Source organism: Elgaria multicarinata, chromosome 20, assembly GCF_023053635.1.
Source record: "Elgaria multicarinata webbii isolate HBS135686 ecotype San Diego chromosome 20, rElgMul1.1.pri, whole genome shotgun sequence".
Taxonomy (NCBI): domain Eukaryota; kingdom Metazoa; phylum Chordata; class Lepidosauria; order Squamata; family Anguidae; genus Elgaria; species Elgaria multicarinata.
Genome location: NC_086190.1, coordinates 8,518,085 through 8,533,686, shown reverse-complemented (window position 1 = coordinate 8,533,686; position 15,602 = coordinate 8,518,085). Strand labels below are relative to the sequence as shown.

General features: G+C 47.6%; 1 protein-coding gene across 1 annotated transcript in view; it reads left to right on the top strand.

Annotated features, from left to right (window-relative positions):
• Window positions 1–650: 650 nt before the first annotated feature.
• CDC42 (cell division cycle 42) overlaps window positions 651–15,602 on the top strand; it is a 130,412-nt gene continuing 115,460 nt past the window's right edge. The window contains exon 1 of the mRNA XM_063145330.1: window positions 651–668. The gene's annotated coding sequence lies outside the window, so the exon portion shown is untranslated. The remainder of the gene's footprint in view (window positions 669–15,602) is intronic.

Below are 15,602 nucleotides of genomic sequence, written 5' to 3'. Positions count from 1 at the left end.
GCGGGGCTTAGTTTGTTCCTTGCCACGAGCAGCTGGGCTTGGCCCTGCCGCTTGTGATGGGGAGCGAAGACGGAGCTGCAATTGGCCCTGGAGGGGAAGAGCTGGGAGACACCCCACGACGCAAGGCAGTGGGCGGGGCTCAGTTCACTCCCTGCCATGAGCGGCTGGGCCAGCCCCAGCCACTTGTGATGGGGAGCGAAGACGGAGCCCCGTCCGCTGCCTCGCGTCGCCCTCTGTCAGTATGAGGGTGACATGAGGTAGGGGGTGGGGCTTAGTTCGTTCCCTGCCATGAGCGGCTGGGCTTGGCCTAGCCGCTTGTGAACAGGGAGTGAAGACGGAGCTGCAATCGGCCCTGCTGGGAAGAGCTGGGAGACGCTGTCCTAGGACTTCCGGGATGACGTCCTCCAGCTTCTCCCCCCAGGGTCGATCTATCCCTTCTGCTGCACTGATGCCATCACGTCCTGCAGCAGAAGGCTGCAATCGGCCCTGAGGGGAGGAGCTGGAGGACGCCATCCCGGAAGTCCCTGGAAGGCATCTCTCAGCCCCTGCCTCCCCTCAGGGCTGATCTAGCTTGCCGGGGGGCGGGGGGCTAGGGGTGGCTAGTTCTGTCCTCCAGCTCCCCTCCAAGCACCGAACGCCAGTGGAGGAGGAGGAGGAGGAGGAGGAGAAGAACAGCAGCAGCAAGAAACAACAAGAAGAAGCAAGTAGGGGGTAAGACTGAGGTGTGTGTGTGTGTGTGTGAGAGAGAGAGAGAGAGTATGGGTGAATGGATGTATGCGTGAGTGTGTTTTGGAGTGTGTGACCCTAAGTGTGTGTGTGTGTGTGTGTGTGTGTGTGTGAGAGAGAGAGAGAGAGAGAGAGAGAGAGAGAGAGAGAGAGTATGGATGAATGGATGTGTGTGTGTGTGTGTGTTTTGGAGTGTGTGACCCTAAGTGTGTGTGTGTGTGTGTGTGTGTGTGTGTGTGTGAGAGAGAGAGAGAGAGAGAGAGAGAGAGTATGGATGAATGGATTTGTGTGTGGGTGTGTTTTGGAGTGTGTGACCCTAAGTGTGTGTGTGTGTGTGTGTGTGTGTGAGAGAGAGAGAGAGAGAGAGAGAGAGAGAGAGAGAGAGAGAGAGAGTATGGATGAATGGATGTGGGTGTGGGTGTGTTTTGGAGTGTGTGACCCTAAGTGTGTGTGTGTGTGAGAGAGAGAGAGAGAGAGAGAATGTGTATGGATGAATGGATGTGTGCGTGCATGTGTTTTGGAATGCGTGACCCTAAGTGTGTGTGTGTGTGCGCGTGCACGTGTGCTGGCAGTGTGTGAGTATATTCATGTCTGAATGGGATGCCTGGTTGTTTTACTATGAATGGATGCATGGGCATGTTTGTAGTGGGGGGGGCTGTAGTTTTTTGTGAGTTGAGATGATTTGGAGGTGATATTCCTATTAATGCATTTGAGACCCATAGACCTTCCTTTCCAATTTGCTTGATAATAATTGGCATGACATATATTTTGTGACAATGGCTGATAATTGTTCATCCTTCTTAAAAAAACCTTTTAAAAATTTAACAGGGTTGACTATTATCATCATCATCATCTATCTCTCATTTCTTGCTTGTGGTGGTTTTTCTCGATGAACATGATGGGCTTTGCTAAGTCATAATATCTTTTACTGATTCAGAAATTTCTTGACTATTGAACATGTTTAAGTATGACTGCTTTCTGGATGTTGGTGTGCATATATTTTGGTAGGCCTAATTTCTGAAGGGTTTCTGTAGGAAAAAAATGATCTGATGCTTGTGGCTGATGTGACTAACAGCATAATTGTAACTTTTTCCTGTTGCCATAACCTTTAACTTCCATAGCCAGTGGTGTATATTTCTCTCTCTTCTCCTCTTCCTTCAATAATTTTGTCAGTAGGTATTGCTATGTCAATGAGGTAGGTGTGTTTTTCTTGGTTGCTTTTGACTGTTATGTCTGGTTGAAGTTGAAACAAGCTAAGAGGTGCTAGCCTTTAGTCCATTTTGTTCCATGGCTAATGTTTTCAGGGGAATAGTAGTTTATACTCTTTCTGAATGCTTGGTTGCTGGTTTATTGTACTAGATTTTTCTGTACAACAGCTTTATTTGTTCATTGGTAGCAGAATGCTGAATGTGTATGGATATTAGAAAGGTGATGGGGAAAGTGTTAAATGTTAGGAAAGGTGAGACTATGGTCATCCAGTAAAGGACCTGCAGTCAGAAAAGATATTTGAGGGAAGGGGAGACTGTATCACACAGAGTATAGCAAAAGCTTCAAAGTACAGCAAAAGCTACAAAAACAGGAATGAGTGAAGTTAATTTCAGATACATTGAATGTCTCACTTGTTCTTTATTCCAGTGATTTTAACATTAAGATGTTATGTAGAACAGGTTAATCTTAATTGTGTGCTGTGAAATCAGACATGTGACCAAGGCCATGTTTGGGTGGGCACGCCCCCTTGGGGCTGGGCATGTTGGTGGGCACGCACCTTTGGGGGCGGCCATGTTGTCCTCCCTTTTGGTTTCCAAAATGTGGTCACCCTATACAAAGGAAATTCCCTTTTCTAGACAACTGTTAAAAATACAGGAACCTGGTCCTCCTTTCCATATGGTCACCCTAAGAATCTGTGGGCTTGGGACTTGGCCAAATTAGCATCTCTGGGCTGCCAGCTTGGCTGCAATAAAAAAGGAAACTTTCCCTAAAAAATAATTAAGCTAGAAGCAATTAAAAATTACATACTGAGAACTGCAAAGGAGCACCATGAAGAAAACTCCAGGACTTCGGCTTATGTGGTTTAAAGGAATTTTGATGGATTAAAAAAAAAATAGCTGCAAAAAAGACAACCAATTAAGCTGTTTGGCTTAGACCAGTGGAGGTATGAGGAAAAACAGCTCAAGGGTTTGTTTAAAGGGTGAGAAGGACAAAAGAGCCACTGAGGGGAAGGAGGTCCTTGTTCTGTTTCTTTTGGTGAAGGTTTGAGTTGCATTGGGGGTAGGGCAGCGGCACGTAGCATCTTTAGGCAGCTGCCAGGGTGCCCGAAAGGCCCTTGGGCACTGAAGTAGAAGGGGGTCCTTGGCAAAGCACCCGTTGCAAGGCCCTCTCCCACTTGGAGCGGCAGGAGACCATGGAAAACTGGCAGCTTGTGGTTACTCAAACAGCAAGGGTCGAGCAACGTGGAGGATCTGTGAACGGTTTCCCCCCATCCCCCAATGTCTTAATTCTTTTCCTTTTTTCAGTCCTTGACCACCAGCCTTGCGAAAAGTGGGTTGGACATTTTTCCTCTATGAATAAAGTCAATCAGTGGCTATTGTGAAGACCGGTCAAAATGGCTGCGGTCTTGTTCAGGCCTCCTAAAAGGGAGGGAGGGGGATGATCATGAGAACAGCTCTCAAGGGCCATAGCTAGACCTAAGGTTTATCCCTGGATCGTCCAGGGGTCAAACCTGTTCATCTAGGTGACACACAGGGGATCCAGTGCTCAGGCAGGGGTGAACCCTGGATGATCCCAGGATAAACCTTAGGTCTAGCTGTGGCCAAGGACCATCTTAGTTTGCTCAGCTGAGCACTCCTCTGAAAACAACACCTGGGGAGTTATCAGCCTAGCCCAAGGTCGTGCTAACTGAGTGTTGATGTATTTCAGCTGTGGGGAAAACGGCCTGGTGGGAAGGGGGGGCATCCTAAAGAGAGGGGGAGTCGGAGGCCCAAGGGGGCTTGGGATTGGCCGGGACGGGTCATAGTACCAACAGCTCCAGACAGAGATAAAGGAGTGGGCAAGCAGGGGCCAGCCATCTTCCCTGGAACTACATGCATGTAGAGTGGGAGATCCCCAGCAAGCTGGGTCACTACTCGGTTTTAGAATTTGTGTGTGTGTGTTTTAGTGCCTGGACGCTCCAGGGAGGAGCAGTCGGCTTCGAGGCGTGATTTATGGTGGTCTAAGGTTTAGTTGCTGCTAAAATTACCTCAAAAACCTCTTTCCTTAATCCTCCCTCCCTACTTCCCGTGCATTCCTTTGTCTGCGTGCTCAGTGTGACTGGTTGGAGCCTTCTCTGTTAGGTCTAGTGTCTAGTAATAAAACTGCTTCAATCCCTAGCTTGTTGCATGTGGTTATTCTCTGAGAGGCTGGATAATACTGTCTTGGTGTGGGGCTAGGGAGGTGGCAGCCTGGGTAATCGGACAATTGGTCCAGAGCCTACCTCGCAGGAAGGTTAGGTGGACCCCAACTTTCCTTCACAGCTATTAAGAGCCATCATGGCTTAATTAGGGTGACCATATGAGAAGGAGGACAGGGCTCCTGTATCTTTAACAGTTGTATTGAAAAGAGAATTTCAGCAGGTGTCATTTGTACATATGGGGAACCTGGTGAAATTCCCTCTTCATCACAACCGTTAAAGCTGCCCTCTTTTAAATCTGGTCACTCTAGTATAGCTCCTGCAGCTTTATCTGTTGTGATGAAGAGGGAATTTCACCAGGTTCTCCATATATACAAATGACACCTGCTGAAATTCCCTTTTCTATGCAACTGTTAAAGATACAGGAGCCCGGTCCTCCTTTTCATAGGGTCACCCTTGCTTAATGAACCTCCATGTTCAGAGGAAGTTTACCACTGAATGCCAATGGTTGGGGACATAGGATGGGGACAGGGCAGGGACTTCTTGCTCATCATATGGGCTTCCCCGAAGCATCTCAAATGATGGGAAAGAAGATGCTGGACCAAATTGCCCTTTGGTCTGATCCAACAGGACTTTTTCTTATTCTCTCATCCTCCGTTTCCCATATCCAACATGGAGATGATGATGGCGATAGCCTACTTTACAAGATGTAATTCTCATGATTTTAGTTTTCTCATCAGAGAACAGAAAGTTCACCTCTGTAAAGCGCATAAGAAGATGAAAAGAAGAAACAATATGGATGATAAAATATAAACCTACATAGACTGTAATAGCCAAAGAAAGTTCAAGTGGATTCTAAACTGAACCCCAAATCTACTCAGGGATGTTTCTTGTTAAGGCTGCAGTCATAGGGTCACAAACAGATGTACAGAGCTGGAAGGGGTTTTGGAGGCTGTCTGGTCCAACTGCCAGCTCAATGCAGCATCAGCAATGCAGAATTTTGCAACCTTCTTCTCACTGGCCTTCCTTCTTCTCACATCAGTCCGTTGGTTTCTGTTCACCACTCTGCTGCTAAGATCATCTTCTTGGCTCGCTGCTCTGACCATGTTACTCCACTTCTGAAATCTCTTCATTGGCTTCCAATTCACTTCAGAATCCAATATAATCAGAATCCAATATAAACGTCTCCTGTTGACCTACAAAGCTTTTCACTGTCTAGCTCCTTCCTATCTCTCCTCTCTCATCTCACACTGTTGCCCCGCTCATGCTCTTCGCTCCTCTGATGCCATGTTTCTCACCTGCCCAAGGGTCTCTACTTCCCTTGCTCGGCTTCGTCCATTTTCTTCGGCTGCCCCTTACGCCTGGAACGCTCTTCCAGAACATTTGAGAACTACAAGTTCAATCGCAGCTTTTAATGCTCAGCTAAAAACTTTTCTTCTTCCTAAAGCTTTTTAAACTTGATTTTGTTCTGACGTTATACTGCTAGTTTTACCATACTCTGTGCCTGTTTGGTGCATTCTCTTCCCCTCCTTATTGTTTTATTATGATTTTATTAGAATGTAAGCCTATGCGGCAGGGTCTTGCTATTTACTGTTTTACTCTGTACAGCACCATGTACATTGATGGCGCTAAATAAATAAATAAATAAATAAATAATAGAATGCAACTAGCTGGCAATAGTGGCTCTCCTTCACTGGAGGTACTTAAGTGGAGGCCGGACGGGCATCTGTCAGGGGTGCACTTGCTCAGGGGTAGGAAACCAGGTGCCCTCCAGATGTTTTGAACGACAACTCCCATCAGCCAATTTGGCCAATGGTAAGGGATGATGGGGTGTTGTCATCCAAAACATCTGGAGGGCACCAGGTTCCCTACCCCTGAGCAAGTGCATCCCTGGCAGATGCCCGTCCAGCCTCCATTTAAGTACCTCCAGTGAAGGAGAGCCACTACTGCCGGACTCCGGCTGTTCCACTGTCAAACAGCATTTGCCATGAGGACGTTTCTTCTAACGTTTAGCTGAAATCTGCTTCCCTGCCATTTCCACCCATTGGCTTTAGTCCTGTCCTTGAGAGCAGCAGAACGCAAGTCTGCACCAATCCTAAGCACAGTTTGTGGAAGTTGGCACCATTAAGCACAGTGGGACTTGCTTCTGAGTTAAGATGTACAGGGTTGCAAGGCAAGAAACACTATTCCAAAGGACAGAGCAGAACATTCCCAAGTCCTTTTGGGGGACAAAAATCTCTGTCTTGCAGGCCACAGTGCCTCCCCAGCGTGATCGCAAAACTGAAAGATTACCTTTATGTCAGATGGACCAGAGTCCCAGCCATCATCCTCGCAAAGACAGCCAGCAGAATGTGCGAGAGAACGCAAGAGTTCAGGGAAGTGTGCTCCAGCAGTTTTAAAATGCCAACAGGGTGACTAGAGTTTGGTCCAGGAAAGCCAGCGGGGATTGCAACAATCACCTGGTAGTAAAGGGGGTAGCATCCACCATCCCCCCTGATGGTTAATAGCTATCAAAACTGCCTCTGGATCAGACTTTATTCCCTCCCTGCCTCCCCCGCCCCCCAGCCACGTCACCTGTGCTTTGGGCTTCATGGTGTGATGGGCTTCCTTGCAATTAAAATGGTCATGGGTCAGAAAGCATGAACAACATCCAAAGCAGGTGCTGGCATCTTTAGGAGTTTGGCCGGCGATACCAGCACAGCGGTTGGTGCTCCCCGCCCAGATCTAAAGCCATCATTTCATCATGGAGGTTCAAGGCTGTGTCAATTGTTTCCAGGATAAGAGGTTCCAGTTAATCTGCTCCAAAGAGTCTAGGTACTTTTCTTGTAGAATTTATGGATTCCGGATAGGAAGTGGGTTCAGAGATTAAGACTATGAGCTCCATCACACCAGTGGTTTATTGCACACTTGCCATGCCTGGTATGTGGTTTTGCAGCATGACGTCGTCCACGTTCTGCACTCATTTTGCCTCTTCCCCTCCATGTTTCGTTTCTTTTTGGAGCAGGGAAAGTCTGGATTATTTTCCCTCCCTATGAAATAAATCATAGAATCATAGAATAGCAGAGTTGGAAGGGGCCTACAAGGCCATCGAGTCCAACCCCCCGCTCAATGCAGGAATCCACCCTAAAGCATCCCTGACAGATGGTTGTCCAGCTGCCTCTTGAAGGCCTCTAGTGTGGGAGAGCCCACAACCTCCCTAGGTAGCTGATTCCATTGTCGCACTGCTCTAACAGTCAGGAAGTTTTTCCTGATGTCCAGCCGGAATCTGGCTTCCTGTAACTTGAGCCCGTTATTCCGTGTCCTGCACTCTGGGAGGATTGAGAAGAGATCCTGGCCCTCCTCTGTGTGACAACCTTTTAAGTATTCGAAGAGTGCTGTCATGTCTCCCCTCAATCTTCTCTTCTCCAGGCTAAACAGGCCCAGTTCTTTCAGTCTCTCTGCATAGGGCTTTGTTTCTAGACCTCTGATCATTCTGGTTGCCCTCTTCTGAACACGCTCCAGCTCCTGCCTCCTGTGTATTGCTGTTGTTGCATTCTGTCCAAGCATCTTGTTCTTTGTTGGGGGCGTGTGTGTGTCTAAGAGCGGTCTCGCTAACAAAAGTGGAGGGTGGGGTGGTACTCTCCTCAACCGTGAAGGGGGAGGGAGAGAGGTCCCATTTAACTCTATGTTCTTACTCCTGAGTAGGCATTTTACCTTTTAAAAAATGTGGAAAATGCACCCTCCTTGCCCACAGCTCCCCCATTTTTAAAGTTTCAGACTTCTTACATGTTCTTTCTGGCAAAAATAAAAGGGTCAAACAAGCTCCCTGCAGCTGTTCCTTCTCTGGCAAATGTATGGAGCCAGGTTGGTCTCCCCCTGGCCATGACTTTCTTCTTGAAAGCCTAGTGGCTAGATACTTCTAGGAAACCCACAAGCAGGATGTGGAGTTGATGGGTGTCCATTTGTCCTTAGCATCTGGTATTCAGATGTACATACCTTCAGCAATCCAGCTGTACAAAAGCCTGGAGAAACAGTATCACTTCCCTTTACACAACAGAATAGTACGCTCCATAATAGCATTTGCTGCGTTTAGTAAAGTCCAGGGGTGTGCCTAGGCCTTTCTTTTCTTCATTACACTATCTATATTGAAATGTTCATGAACATTCCTAAGACAACACTGTTGGAATGTTTACAGTTTCTATGTAGGAAAGGGGAAGTTGGCCATTTGGTTGGAATTTAATTGCAAGCAGCTTTGAGGGGAAGCTGAGGATTGGGTAGAGGTCGGGGGATGCAGGAAAACTATGGCCGTGTTCGGACGACACAATAGTCAACCCTGTACCCCCAATACAACATGCTAATAGTCATCCATGGAGTAGACTATTAACACAGGCTTAACTATTGCTCTCCCCCTCCACCCCCAAGGTAACAAATAAATATTATTATTATTATTATTATTTCCATAGCAGGACACCATGGAGAAAGAACTGAAGAGCTGGGTGGCTCTCCTGCATCTTTCTCTGCAGTGTCCCTATATGGAAAGTGGGAAACCAGCATTGCCATTTGGTGGGGAGGGGGGAGAAAGATGCAGGAGAGCCGCCGCCAACCATCCTCCTCTGCCATGCAGGCATTTGTGGATATGGAGCGTGCGGAGAAGGACGCTATCAGAAGAGCTCTTCAGCTCTTTTGGCAGTGTCCTTCTCTGTGCACACGATGTCCACAAAGGGCAACCAAGGCATGGGGGAGGAAGATGCCACACCTTGTTTGCCTCAAGGTGGTGGCGAATGGGCCAGGTTTGGGATGCTACCATCTCCCACTGCTCTCAAGCGGCAGGTGATGGTAGTGTCCCCCGTCCCCGTTCACCACCATTTTGAGGCAAAAAAGGGTGGGACGCCATGCATCTCCTGCTGCTTGACAGCAGCAGGAAATCCTTCGGCACCCTGCCTCGATATTGGAGGAAGGATATCTCCAGTGGTTTGATGTTACACGTCAAGCCATGGGAGACGTCCTTCACGCATGCCCCTGCAATCCATTTGGATATCGACTTGAGGGGATGCAAAGAGCTCCTTCCATCCCCTCAAGATGACATCCAGATGCATCACAGGGCGGGGCAGGGCAAAGGGATGTGCATGTCCTTGGAAGCACGTGGGGCGCCACCAAGTGCAGCAGCCCACCCAGGGACAGCATGTGCACTTCCCAGGACAGCTGTATAGCCCCACTGGGCAAGAGCGACAGAGGTTTCAGCTGCTCTTGCCTTGTGACTCTGTAGGCATGTGGAATAGCCAACAAATCAATGGTTTTGCAGACTGTCATCTCTGCGCACCATTGATTATTTGCACTGGTTATTTCAAGGAAATCACCAACCGTTGTGTGAAAAAGGCTCGACAAACAACACAATAGTAGGGTGACCATATTTGGGAAACCAAAAAAGAGGACACCTAGTGTGTGTGGGGGGAAGCAGCTTTCTGAGTCCTGCAGAAAGTACGTTCTTCCCCCGCCACCTTAAAGAACCCGATTGGAGTGGAGGAGGGGAAAGGATTTCATTCTGCACCACCACCATCCACTCCAATGGGGGCCTTTTCTATAATGTCCACGCATGACCCACTTTCCCCTTTAAGACCTCAACTGGAGCTCGGGGTGGGGGAATGATGTGCCTCCAGAAAGCATGTCACTCCCTCCTGCCATGCTAATGGCAGCCTTAAAGGGGAAGGTGTGTCATTCCAGGACATTATTGAAAATGATAGAAAATCCCCCCTGACACCATGGAAAGAACAAAAACCAGGACAAATCCGGGGAAATCCTGACAGTTGGTCACCCTACACAATAGTTAATGGTGGACTATTTAATCAACCGTTGACTATTGCATCACCCGAACCCAGTCTAAGTGGCGTGGAGCTAAGAGGCAAAGTGATTGCCAGCTCGCCTTGCGACCTCTTGGGCATTGGACAATCTCAGGCCCAGAGACAAATATCTGTGGCTTTGTTGCGGGGTAGTGGGCTGCCTGAAGGGGGCACACCCCTTTGGTTTGCCCCTTCGGAATGCAACGAGGGCGTCTTCCATTTTTGTTTTCTTCTTTTGCTCCTTTCCTCCCTGTTTGTTTGCTTGCTTCTTCTGCTCAGGGTGAGAGCCTGTGATGGTTTGAAGTGGGTTACCCTCTGGGTGAGAGACAGAGGGGAGGAATGTATGTGAGATTCTATGTGAGAGATGGGGCCCTTCCACACGTCGTCCCCAGAGCGCATCTATTCGACCCCAGTGCACTCTGAGGACGATCGTGAAACTTCCCTGTAAAAGAAATGACGAAAAGACGTCCTCCGCGCCGGCGCTGCCGGCGCCGCTACCCAGCTTCCTGCTTCCCGCCCGGGACGATAGCTCAGCGGAAGAAGGCGGAGGAGAGAGCGGAAGAAGCTCTCTCTCCCAACGTCTCCAAAAAAAGCTCTCCAAGCCGGCCGGCTCGGAGAGCTTTTTTTGGAGACGTTGGGAGAGAGAGCTTCTTCCGCTCTCTCCTCCGCCTTCTTCTGCCGAGCTATCGTCCCGGGTGGGAAGCAGGAAGCTGGGTAGCGGCGGCACCGGTGCCGGTGCGGAGGACGTCTTTTCGTCGTTTCTTTTACAGGGAAGTTTCACGATCGTCCTCAGAGTGCACTGGGGTCAAATAGATGTGCTCTGGGGACGACGTGTGGAAGGGCCCATGGAGTGTGTATGAATCTAGCTGCTTTTATACTGCTAGTGGATTAGCTAGCCTGATGTCCTTTTTATGACCAGTGACTGGCTATTACCACAAACTTTCTTTTTTTTCTTTTTTAGGTGACTGTACTAGTTGGATGTGTATGATTGATTGGTTGAATGGAGTATGTATGTAACTACCATCAAGTTGGCTATACAGCTTCACCTTAGTGTGAGTAAGGTGATATTGGATTAGCCCATTTATCGGATCCGCCAATTTATAACCAGTTGTCCAATTGAGCTAATTAACTGTTAATTTCCCTGTTAATTGTGTATTCTCGTATTTTTGTTAATTTGCTATTGTGATTACAGTAGGCATATTGTAGATGCATAATGTATAATGGAAAGGAGGCGACAACACAAGTTGTGCAGGATAGAGGGAGATATGGTGATGGAGGGCGAAGAGCCATTACAGGGGAAGGAGAGATAGATATTTAACACCTATCTTACATTCCATTTGCCCTGCCACCCTGGGGAACTTGGGGAACGAACCAAGACACCCACAGAACCTCTCCTTGCTGCTATGAAATAGGACTTGTTCTGCCATAGACTTGTTCTGCAGGTTTGGAGACTGTATAACAAAGGAAAAGTATATGTATGCCATGGCAAGTGCCACCTCTCAAACCACTTTTAACTCTGTTTAACAAACAAACAAACCTTCTAATAATTGCATTGCCCTATTTTGCTGCAGCAGCATGCGCAAGAGGCAGGAATTTCATTAAGAAGTACAGATGAAGTAGAAGCTGAAACTTGGTTCTCTTCCTGTTTCCCAACCTGCAGAAAGATTTGTTAAATGCTCCCACTCCTAGCACCAGTGAAGTGTGGGCGCTTCCTGCTAATGCTGAACATAAATCAGTTGATTGTTATTGCTCCTGCGAACAGTTAAGTCATTTTCACTGTTGGTACATTTCCCTTTTAATATCAGACAGAGGCTACTTGATGGCCCATTCAGATAGAAATATCTTATGAAACAGAAAAGGCAGAAAGAAAGAACTCTGTGTCTGGATTTTAAACCTCCTGGACCTCAGCCAGGTAACTCAAAATGGTGAGACCACTTTAGTAGGATTGCACAAATTACTTTGTTGTCCAACGAAAAGTTTTAGAAGAAGTTCCTTTAAACAAATAGAATGTCTTTTATCAAACCTTCAACCACATCTGTACTCCCCATTCTGTTCTCTGGAACAAGTGCAGATAAGTGAAAAGCCTTCTCTGCATCAAGATGAACTTTGGTGCTCCAAAGGAACATGGGGCTGCTCTGCTACCGGTGTAGTAGCTGAGAGCATAAAGCGGGAGCTTGGATTTCTGCTGTGAAATTGTCTGGCGAACTTTGGTGTTTTCTCTCAGCCTCAACTTCTTCACTTGCAATTTGTGGATAATAATGCTGATGTGCTTGTTTGTTAGATTTCTAAGGGTGCCATCCTATGCATGTTTAGACAGAAAAAAGTCTCTAAACATGCACAAGGTTCCACCCCAAGTGACCCAGTAGCCTGGGTTCTTTGTAAATTGAACCATTTTAAACAATGAAAATACAGAATTCATAAAATACAATCACACAATCAAATAACAGAGAAGCCAGGACTAGGCTTTTCAGAGTGCTAATGAAACAAAATAAAATGCAAATTAGAATCATAGAATAGTAGAGTTGGAAGGGGCTCTCCAGCTGCCTCTTGAAGGCCTCTAGGGTGGGAGAGCCCACAACCTCCCTAGGTAATGGGTTCCATTGTCGTACTGCTCTAACAGGAAGTTTTTCCTGATGTCCAGACAGTGGACATCATGACACTGTTGGTTCATATTCAGCTTATGATCTACAACAATTCCAAGATCCTTCTTGCTTGTAGTATCGCTGAGCCAAGTATCCCCCATCTTGTAGCTGTGCATTTGGTTTCTATTTCCTCAGTGTAGAACTTGGCATTTATGCCTATTAAATTTCATCCTGTTATTTTCAGCCCAGCACTCCAGCCTATCAAGATCACTTTGAAGTTTGCTTCTGTCTTCCGGGGTATTAGCTATCCCACTCAATTTTGTGTCACCTGCAAATTTGATATGCGTTCCCTGCACCTCCTCGTCCAAGTCATTAATAAAAATGTTGAAAAGCCCTGAGCCCTGCAGTACCCTGCTTGTTACCCTCCCCTCCAGTTTGAGAAGATACCAATAGAACAATAGCAATGTTCTGTAAAAGGCTTAATTCAAAAGCATCAGGGTACAACATGGGACTAAACAATACAAAACTATTTTAATGGGAACTCAAAGGCATGTAAACTTTGCCACTTCCCATAATTAGCCCCTCTGAGCCGGATTGCTTAACCCATCTCCCATCCCCTTTTATGACTTTTGGTGTTTTGGAAGGGTGAATGCAGGAAACACTAATTAACCTAATCCATCTGCACAATTGGATGCCATGAAAGGGGAACGGGTGTGCACGAGGTAATCTTCTTCCCTGTGGCTTTAGTGCTTGGCTTGTGCCTAACGTGGGCTAATTGGGTCTGATTTCTGAAGTTCAAGAAGCTTCAGAACTTTCTGCGAAGAATGAATGCACAGCAATTGCACCAAATTATGTCATGAGCTACTGAAAATAGAGTGGGGTGGGGTGGGGAAGGGGAGTTAATCCGAACCAAAACTGATTTATGCTCAGTCCCACTTTAACTCACTAAAACGGGTCTGTCCATAAGAGGATCTGACTATCCCTGAACACAGTTGAACAGCATGGTCAACAGAATCTTTCAGCCCCACCTCCTCCTCGCCTCCTAGCAGGGGTGCTTCTGCCCTGTTCAACATTCTAGTTGCACAGCCCTGCCTCCTCCCGGGTACTTCACACTGTTAGACTCTTAACAGTTAAAGGCTCAAGCAGGAGATTTCAATCCTGGGTGGGTCCCCCTCCCCCCTTTCCCTTTTTCTAATGGACACTCAACAATCCATGATCAGCCCTCATTGGACTGTTTTTTGGGGAAGGCGTTGCCCCTTGGGGTTCTTTTTTCAAACATATATTTTTTTAATTCTGCAAACTTCAGTGTGCCCACCTTTCCCACCCTCTCTGCAAGCATGCTGATATCATCCCAACTGTTTGGCTACACCAGAGAAATCTGGGAATTTCCTCCTGTCCTGTATCCTTTGCTATGAGGCACTCAAGGCTGTAGAGTAGGGGGCAGAAAGGGCGGTACTGTTGCCCCAAGCCTTGGTAGTGGACTACCCTGCTCCGCACAGCCCATGGATCCCTTCTGGCTTGAGTGTGCTTCCAGATCTTGCCTGGACAACGGAGTCTCCCTCTAGCCTCCTCTGCTCATCCTTGAATTGCCTCCTGCCCCTTCCCCCAAGACTGCCAACCTCCTTACCCAGCTGAAGGTCTCCTGCCTGGCACACTCCCTGCCCCACTGGAAGGGGTGCAGTAGTGTGAGAGGCCCTTGGCTCCTTGGGCTCAGGCAAAGGCACTCCTGAGCTCCTGGCTATATTTCTGTGGGCTCCCCTTCCGTTGACTCCTGCCTAACAGGCTCCCAACCATTAATGTCAGGCTCAGCCAGTGGCACCACAGCCTTGGCCTGGCCAGCTTTTCCTCTTCCTCCTCCTCCGAGCTTGAAGCTGGGATCATGACATTCCCAGAGGGCAGTATGCGCAGCTTAGGGTGACCCTATGAAAAGGAGGACAGGGCTCCTGTATCTTTAACAGTTGCATAGAAAAGGGAATTTCAGCAGGTGTCATTTGTGTATATGGAGAACCTGGTGAAATTCCCTCTTCATCACAACAGTTAAAGCTGCAGGAGCCATACTAGAGTGACCAGATTTAAAAGAGGGCAGCTTTAACTGTTGTGATGAAGAGGGAATTTCACCAGGTTCCCCATACATACAAATGACACCTGCTGAAATTCCCTTTTCAATACAACTGTTAAAGATACAGGAGCCCTGTCCTCCTTTTCATATGGTCACCCTAGCGCAGCTGCTTCTCAAACCTGGAGCCATCTCTGCCAGAAACCCCACCAGGGAAGCCTGCTATGCAATGAAGGAGGTAGGGTCTCTGAAAGAATGATTATCTCTCTCTTCTGTTTCCCCCACATGGTATAGTTCCATGTGGAGTTGTGGGTAGCTCCTCTGGTCAATGCTTGCTGTTCCCCAAGCCCTCTCAGTCCAGTTTGAGCTATGTCTCACGTTCAGCCGACTTCACACATTGTATATATATATATATATATATTTTAGATGTAGGACTAAGAACTTTTATGCACCAGCCCAGCCCAAGAGGTCTTATTGCCTGAGGCAGAACAGAAAATGGTGTCCTCCCAACTCTCCCACCATCAAGATGCAAAGATGGCCAAGTCATTTTAGTAGCTGAGGTCAAAATCCTACAGGGCTCTATGGCTGCTCTGGATTGCCGATCGGCTGCCGTTTCGTGTTTCGCATTAGTTTTTTGGAGCGATTTCTGCTCTTCTTAGCAGAGCATGCTTAAAGCAGAGCTTTTTAAATCCCCGCTTGCAATTTCCCCATAAGAAGCATCCGTTTCTCCTACCTCGTTGAAGCGCCATTACACCCCTCAGGTTCTGATTACTGTGGCGGCGCTACCTGATGACGCAGCTAGCGCAGCCATCCCGGAAGGCTTCCGCCTCCTCTGTGATGACTGTAGAGGTCTAGCAGGCGTGGTGATGCAGAAAGCAAAGGAACCGCTCACTAAACGGGGTGATGCATGCATGTAATTGCTGATTTCATTGGTGCTTGCTCTAAGATGATGTCCGTAACTGCCAGGGCTCCTAGCGCAAGGGCTGCTGGGATACAGGGTGCATCAGTTGGAGGATTCAGGCACTCCACTAACCACT